Here is a 9,013-nt window from a genome sequence, read left to right on the forward strand (position 1 = left end):
AGACCTGACGCTCACTGACACTTGGACGAATGCTTTTATACCATGCAAGTAGCACTTCCACATTCACGAAGTTTTGACGAGACAACTGACCAACTTAGGTAGTCAAAAGCGACTTTGAAATATGGAGAGATTCCAAAAACATATTTGTTGCACGCATTAAGGTGTCGGCGGTAGAACTGCCAATTGCTAAACCATAATCCCCTCCAGAAACTTGGCAAGGACCGGGAGAAAAGATATGGTCCTCTGCGACCGAAAATGATTCCTGTGGAAGGCAGCAAATGATTCCTGCCTTCCACTTCAGGAGCACAATAACCGTGCCAGGATACAGGGGAATGTCCATCCCATAAACCACAACCATGCAGACACTACTGCTTTGCACATCTCGCTTGTCATCCCACAGCAGCCAGGTGGCTTCCAAGGCCTGGGCCTCACCATGCTCTCCACGATGATCCAACACTGAAGAAGAGGAATTTCTACCGCGTTCCAGTCCAATTTCCAGGAGACACCGAAGGTTTGTATCTTAGAAACAGTTTACCCAGCAAGGAGCAAACACGATCGCGCCACGTCAGCATAGGCTTTCCATTCACCTTACTTTCGAAAATGTCGAGAGTTCGTTTGTATATCTGGTAAACCCTTCTTCAAAGGTCATCGCTTTGCGAAGCGCCTCCAGCAACAAGACACAACATAATCATCAAACCCCTAATACTATGTACTGGCCAGATGGATTGCATTGTACGGGCGACATCCTATACGGGTTGATGTCGATAGTGCGTAAAGCGTCGAGGTTTGCCCCCTTTTCAATGATAGAGCCCGAAGAAGCGGTTCTCACCATGAAAAACAACAAGGCGCCAGGTCCTGATGGTATCCCCGCGGAAGTTTACAAACTTGTATTCCGCCAACGGGAAGCTTTGCTGAAAGAGGGCATTTTTTCTTGTCGCCGGAAAGTGGCCAGACTCTAGCTAATCAGCAAGGGAAGCTGTCGTCTGCATACCGACCGCTGTGTATGCTTGACATGGCCGGGAAAGTGTTCGAGAAGCTCATCAGAAGTAGACTCGGGGACTTATCACCAAGGCGATTCGAGTTCAGAATAAAACATGGATACAATTCATCGAGCCGAGGCACACCGCCGGCGATATCGACGGATAGTGCTCCTCATAGGGCTAGAAGTCAGAAACGCCTTCAATTCTGTAAGATGGGCAGATATGCTAGGCATATTAGAAAACTTATTCCACGTGTCAAGCTATCTCTTGCAGAAATTGAGGGATGATCTGAAAGACCGCGCCCTACTCTATCGGACACTAGCGAACCAGAGGAGGATGGAAATCATGTCAGGGATAGCACAGGGATCTATCCTAGGGCCGGTCCTTCGGAACGCTTCCTACGATAGTCTGCTGACACTCGATATGCCCGAAGAGTCGTGCCTGGTCGATTATGCAGACCACGTTGCGTCACTTGTTGCCGGACGCATTGTTGAACAGGCGCAAAGCAGACTTGGCATATTGATGTGCCGGGTAATAAGCGGATGGATGACTGCTCATGGTTTCAGCCTTGTCCTGGAAAAAAACCGAAGTAGGCATCTTGACCAGAAAGAGAACCCCAACGCTGCGTCCTATATCGATCGTTGAGTTGACTATAGAGTCAAAACCAGCGATTAAATACCTTGGTTTAATACTCGACTCGAAGATGAGTTTCTTCGAGTAAATCAAAGCAGCGGGCACGCCTACAGCTGGAGTCTCGGCCTTCAGGTGGTTAATGGCGAATGTTTCAATGTTCAAATCTCACTGGTGGCAGTGGAATTTGTATCGTGATTTGACGTCGGATACCAGTCGACTCAGCTGTGAATGAGTGCCTGAGTCAAATCAGGGTAATAATCTCGGGCGAGCGCAATGCGGACCACATTGCCTCCTAGTGTACCGTTACGGTCTTGAATGAAGTGCTCTAACACATTTCAAGGCCCTGATCCAACATGGATTGTTGCGCCAACGATTATTATATTATTATTATTATGTTTGGAGCCCTATATCTACTAGGAGAAGTTTTCTTATGCGAGCATCGCAGTCGGTTCTGCTCTATGGCGCGGAGGTATGGGCTGATGCCTTTGACAAGGAGGTGCATCATGAGCGCCTTTCTCAAACGTAGAGGCGGGGAGCTCTGCTAGTGAAACGTCTGCTTATCGCACTGTTTCAGAACCAGCCTTGATGGTGATCACAAGAGTGATTCCCGTTGCCCTCCCTGCCAGGGAGCGAAAAGGAATCTACAGCCGGTAAAAACTTAAAAGAGATGGTTGCCGGTGAAGAACGTCAACTAGAGGCAGATTGACTGCGCGGCTCATCGACAGTTTAGGCTCGTGGCTGAACCGAACGCACGGTGAGATTGATTACTTCCTTACCCAGCTTCTAAGTGGGTTTGGAGGTCTCCATTCTTACCTGCACAAGATTGAAAAGACGAGATCTGATTGTGTGTTCTGCATTGGTGTGGCGGACGAAGCTGAACACAACTTTTTCTCTTGTGAAAGACGGGACGACTTCATGCAATGACAACATTTTAAGAGCGCTGGCAGATGCAGTTATGTGGAGCATTATGTCCAGGTTCTTCTAATTGCGAAGAAGATTGAACTCGACCGGCGGAGGGGTCGGATGGCAAGGGGTTCCCTGAACTTACAACCCCCTTCCTTGCCGTTGGTGAAAGAGATTCCCTGAATTGAAGGCTCCCAAAACCGGGCGAGCGGGAGGACTAGCCCCAAAAATTGTGTCAAATGGTTCCAGGTTTGTTCTCTGATGACAAGGAGGCGTTTGGTTGGTACTGCGACAGCCAACTGTTGCGGAAGTCCAACACTCTGGGAGGAAACGCATTCACCTACCCGACTCCCAAAATCGTAAAGAACTCCGATTGTACACTAAAGTCCACCAATCCATCCACCATAGATGTTGCTCTTGTAAGATTAGGTGATGCTCTCATTGGAACCCATTAAGCCATTATCTACAACATCTAGTCTCGCATTTTGATTAGGGTCAGTCTTATCAGTCTTGCTGTGATATCCAATTCTCTCATAACCGTGGATAATCTTACCCTGGCTGTATTATCACAAACGACCTTGGAGTTTAAGAAAGGATTTTCCATAGTTTGCCGTAGAGAGGGAATCTGATCTCTAGGTGATTATTCTGGAATGAAGCCTTTTGGTATAGGCCGATGATGTTTTAAAACGATAGCTTTGATAAAGGGAGAAGAAGCATTGTGATTTGCGGTGAAAGCCAAGTTGCCTTGAGCCAATAATCGCTCCGAAATGTAGAACTCATTTGAACTCTCTGTGTAGAATAAGTGCGGTGCAATTTCTCCGGATGTTTCAGTCAGTCAGTGGTCAGTGAGTCATCGAGGGAAATTAAATTTCATATGTCTTGATAGCGATGCCGAAACCAAAACTATCAATTGAAAATCAACGGTAAATGCTACTAACAAACACTAGGAATTAGCTTACTGTAAGGACAAGTGGCATAGAATAAATGCCACTGGAAACCAGGACCAAACGAAGCTGGCCTTTTTGAAAGGAACTCTACCTGGCGAGTAGTAATGGAGGTTAAGCGTTCTAGTAAGTGAATAATTCCAAGATGGGGGACACATTTACTTTTGACTATGTATGTTTTCCAGTTAATTGCAAACAGGCAAATAGCCTTTTTTTATATGTATATACTACACCAGAATCATATTGAAATGAATAGGGCATTAGAGGCACATACATATATAAGCCAAGAGTATATTTTCCTTCATAATATAAATTTTGACTGCAAGGCAACCCAAATTAAGAACCATCGTAATCTCAGATGCAAAGAGGCGAAAAGCTCTATCTACTCTCAGATTCTTAACAAAACTGACCCATTTAAGTTTAAGCAGCACTTTTTTCTGTAAACAACCTACTTTAGGTAGTTTCGGTACAGTCAGTCCGATACCAAACGTCACTTCAACTAGGTGCCGTTCATACTAATTATCACATCTCGTGCGAAATATTATTGGAACACATTTGAATTGAAAACATGAATAAAGCTTCGTCATTAACGAAACATATATTTATCTAAATATTTCACACAATTCCGGATCTACTTCGTTGCGCAATGCAATTTCAAATAACAGCAAAAATGTTTTGCGGTTAATCTATCTATTCCTTTAATTTGCTTCACAGAAATCCGAATATTTCCTCAAACTTTTAGTATTTTTAGATACACAGGTGACCCGTCTTTCGTTGGAAGCCAAAAAGTTTCCCCCAAAAATTTCCAGTACCAGCCGGGACAGGTGCTGCTACTGAAATAACTCAATTAGTGTATGAGTCCGATAATTTGGAAACTTTGCTAATGAGATTCGGCTAACTGCAGGTGAGAATTAGTTAAAAAGATTGTTTTGGGCTGGTACCAAAAAGGAGTCATTAGAAAAGTACCAGCCAAAATATTGTTTTCTAGATGAAAACAACGTAGATGGGTGTAAATCGATTAATACTGTTTTTTGTACAAGCTTTTGACATAGGAATATTAATTTCGTGGGTTGTAAATGAAAATCGGCTTTTGGAGGTGTTTATTTTAGATTTTAGAATGATTAGCGGTGTTCAAATTTTTGCAAGGTGCCTCCAATCTCAAGGTACCTAATGAGTAACGCTGAAAAACCACCACCATTTTTTCACCTACAATATTATCATCATCACAGAGCCGTTTAGTGACATTTTGACCAATTAAGAGAATTTTTGTACGCTTTGGGTTGGCAGAGCTATGTGGAACGACCTTCAACTATGCGAGTTTCAATCGATCTTTGATCTGTTTACAACCAATCCGTGGATCTCATCAAGGTAGGGTATGTTGAAAGTTAGTTTCATCAGCTTATATGAAGCTGAAAAGGACTGTGTAGGGGCTTCCATATTGCGTATCATCATCATCATTATCAACGGCGCAACAACTGGTATCCGGTCTAGGCCTGCCTTACTAAGGAACTCCAGACATCCCAGTTTTGCGCCGAGGTCCACCAATTCGATATCCCTAAAAGCTGTCTGGCGTCCTGACCTACGTCATCGCTCCATGTTAGGCAGGGTCTCGTCCTCATGGTATCTCGACTTATCGGGCACCGCTGGCATCTGGGTTCGGGACGACGTTCGACTTCGTGTTCTTGCCGAAGGCCGGGGGGACGGATTTGTCTGGATCCGGTGTTTAGGGATAACGTTTTTTACCGTTTACCTGACGCCGAATGAGTGGATTCCGGACTTCCGGTGCCGGCTTGATGCTCTGGAGGACGCCGTTTCGAGCACGGAGGGACGAATCCTGGTTGGCGGTGATTTTAATGCCAGGGCTCTTGAATGGAGCATGCCTCAATCAGACTCCAGAGGGAAACGGATTCTGGAAATGGCGGCGAGAACCGGGCTCGTAATTTTAAACACCGGATCCACGCCAACGTTTCGGCGCCCAGGTTGTGAAGGAAGCATTCCTGACATCACTTTTGCGTCGGAATCTCTGGCATCATCGGTGGACGGGTGGCGAGTACTAGAAGACTTCTCGGCAAGTGATGATCAGTACATTGCGTTCGAAGTGTTTGACGCTACTTGCCGGCGAGCACCAACACGACGTTCCCCCTGCGTGTGGAATGTCGCGAGGGTGAACATCAGAAGGTTCGTCGAAGCTCTAGGAGCAGGTAGGGCCGCGCTGGGGGGCACTCCGGGGGGTGGTGGTGTCGCAGCTGACACCGTCGTAAATTCAGTGATGAATCCGATAACGACGGCGTGTGAGGCTTCCATGTCACGGAGAGGCTCCAGGCGCGACAAGCCTTCTATGTACTGGTGGACGGCAGAAATTGCCGACCTACGGAAGGAGTGTCATAAGCTCCGCCGTTTGGCACAACGTTTGTACGCCAACGAGGAGGCATGTGTCATAAAGGCACAATATAGATCAGCAAAAAGGAGACTCCGCAGCGCTATAAATAAAAGCAAAGCTCGCGGCTGGCAAAATCTTGTTAATGAGGTGAATGATGACCCGTGGGGACTTGTCTATAAGCTTGTCACTCGGAAAATCAGGGCTCTGCGGAAGCCCTGCATATTGAACACCGACCAGATAGACCGCATTGTGCGGGCATTGTTCCCCAGACACACTGTACGGGTTGATGTGAATAGCGCGGAAAGCGTCGTGGATTGCCCCCTTTTCACAATGGGAGAACTCGAAGAAGCGGTTCTCACTATGAAAAACAGGAAGGCGCCAGGTCCTGATGGCATCCCGGCGGAAGTTTACAAACTGGTGTTCCGCCAACGGCCAGAATTGCTGCTCGAAGTGTTCAACGCGTGCTTGAAGGAGGGCATTTTTCCTTGTCGCTGGAAAGTGGCCAGACTCGCGTTGATCAGTAAGGATAAAGGAGACCCGGAGCTCCCGTCTGCATACCGACCGGGGTAGACTCGCTGAAGCGATCCGTGCTGCCGAGGACTTATCCGCAAGGCAGTTTGGGTTCAGAACAGGGAAATCTACAGTGGATGCTGTTATGGAGGTCGTAGATGCGTTTAATCGAGCCGGAGCACACAGCCGCCGATCTCGACGGATAGTGCTCCTCATAACGCTTGATGTCAGAAATGCCTTCAATTCCGTAAGATGGACAGATATGCTAGGCACACTAGAGAACTCCTTTCACGTGCGAAGCTATCTCTTGCGGATATTGAGGGATTATCTGAAAGACCGCTCCCTGTTCTATGAGACACTAGAGGGCCAGAGGAGGATGGAAATCACATCGGGAGTAGCGCAGGGATCCATCCTAGGGCCGGACCTCTGGAACGCTTCCTACGATAGTCTGCTGAGACTCGATATGCCCGAAGAGTCGCGCCTGGTCGGTTATGCAGACGACGTTGCGGCACTTGTTGCCGGACGCACTGTTGAACAGGCGCAAAGCAGACTTGGCATATTGATGCGACGGGTAAGCGGATGGATGACTGCTCACGGTTTCAACCTTGCGCTGGAAAAAACCGAAGTAGTCATCCTGACCAGAAGGAGAATCCCGACCTTGCGTCCCATATCGATCGGCGAGTTGAGTATAGAGTCAGCGATTAAATACCTTGGTTTAATGCTCGACTCGAAGATGAGTTTCTTCGAACAAATTAAAGCAGCCGCAGACAGGGCTGCAGCAGAAGTTGCGGCCTTGAGTCGGCTAATGGCGAATGTCGACGGCCCTATATCAACTAGGAGACGTCTCCTCATGGGAGCAACGCAGTCCGTCCTTCTGTATGGCGCAGGGGTTTGGGCTGATGCCCTTGACAAGGAGGTGCATCGTAAACGCCTCGCTCAAGTGCAGAGGCGGGGAGCTTTGCGAGTGGCGTCTGCTTATCGCACGGTCTCCGAACCGGCTGTGATGGTGATTACGGGAGTGATCCCCGTTGCCCTCCTTGCCAAGGAGCGCAAAGCTATCTATCGGCGTAAGGGCGAAAACTTAAGAGAAGTGGTTGCCCGTGAAGAACGTCAACGCACCCTTAACGAGTGGCAACTTTCTTGGCAAAATGAGCCAAGGGGCAAGTGGACTGCGCGGCTCATCGACAAATTAGACCCATGGTTGAACAGAAAGCACGGTGAGATTGATTACTTCCTTACCCAACTTCTAAGTGGGCATGGAGGTTTTCAGTCTTACCTGCACAGGGTTGGGAAGGCGCGATCTCCTGATTGTGTGTTCTGCAATAGAGTGGCGGATGACGCTGAACACACCTTTTTCTCTTGCGAGAGGTGGGACGGCCTCCGCCAGCAGCTTTATGCAGACACAGGGGAGCTCTCTCCAGACAACATTGTCAGAGAGGTGCTGAAGAGCGCTGGCAGCTGGAATCGTATTGCGCATTATGTTCGGGCTCTTCTTACTACGAAGAAGATTGAACTCGACCGGCAGAGGGATCGGACGGTAAGGAGTTCCCTGAACTAACAACTCCCTTCCTCCCCTCCCCTCCCGTTGGTGAAAGGAATTCCCTGACTTGAAGGCTCCCAAAGCCGGGAGAGCGGGAGGGCTAGCCCTAAATAATGTGTCAAACGGTTCCAGGCTAGTTTTCTGATGACAGGGAGGTGTTTAGTTGGTAGTCCGCCAGCGTGCTGTGGCGGGAGTCCAACACTCTGTGCGTAAACACATTCACCAACCATACTCCCAAAAAAAAAAAATCTTAGGCAGGGTCTGCCTCGTCTTCTTTTTCTACCATAAATATTCTCCTTATAGACCTTCCGGGTGGGATCATCCTATTGAGCCGGATTTTATCCACAACCTGACGGACATGGTATCGCTTATAAATTTCGTCGTTATGTAGGCTACGGAATCGTCCATCCTCCCGTAGGTGGCCAAAAATTCGTCGGAGGATTCTTGTCTCGAACACGGCCAAGAATCCGCAATTCTTCTTGCTAAGAACCCAAGTCTCCAAGGAAACATGAGGACTGGCAAGATCATTGTCTTGTACAGTAAGAGCGTCTATGGTGAGACGTTTCGAGCGGAACAGTTGTTGTAAGGTGAAATAGGCTCTGTTGGCTGACATCAACCGTGCACGGATTTTATCTCCGTAGCTGTTATCGGTTGTGATTTTCGACCCTAGATAGGAGAAATTATCAACGGTATCAAAGTTGTATTCTCCTATCCTTATTCTTCCTGTTTGACTAGTGCGGTTTGATGTTGCTGATTGGTTGGTTTTCGGTGCTAACGTTGCCACCATATCCTTTGTCTTATCTTCATTGATGTGCAGCTCAAGATCTCGCGCCAATCCCCGCCTGTTCGATCTGGATGAAAGCAGTTTGTACGTCTCGGGTGGGTGGTTCTTCCCATGATGTCGATATCGTCAGCATAGGCCAGTAGTTGGGTGGACTTAAAGAGGATCGTACCTCTTGCATTTACCTCAGCATCACGGATCACTTCCTGGAGGGTCAGGTTAAAGAGGACGCATGATAGGGCATCCCCTTGTCGTAGACCATTGTTGATGTCGAATGGTCTTGAGAGTGATCCGGCTGCTTTTATCTGGCCTCGCACATTGGTCAGGGTCAGCCCAGTCACT

Source organism: Hermetia illucens, chromosome 6 (assembly GCF_905115235.1).
Source record: "Hermetia illucens chromosome 6, iHerIll2.2.curated.20191125, whole genome shotgun sequence".
Classification (NCBI taxonomy): Eukaryota; Metazoa; Arthropoda; class Insecta; order Diptera; family Stratiomyidae; genus Hermetia; species Hermetia illucens.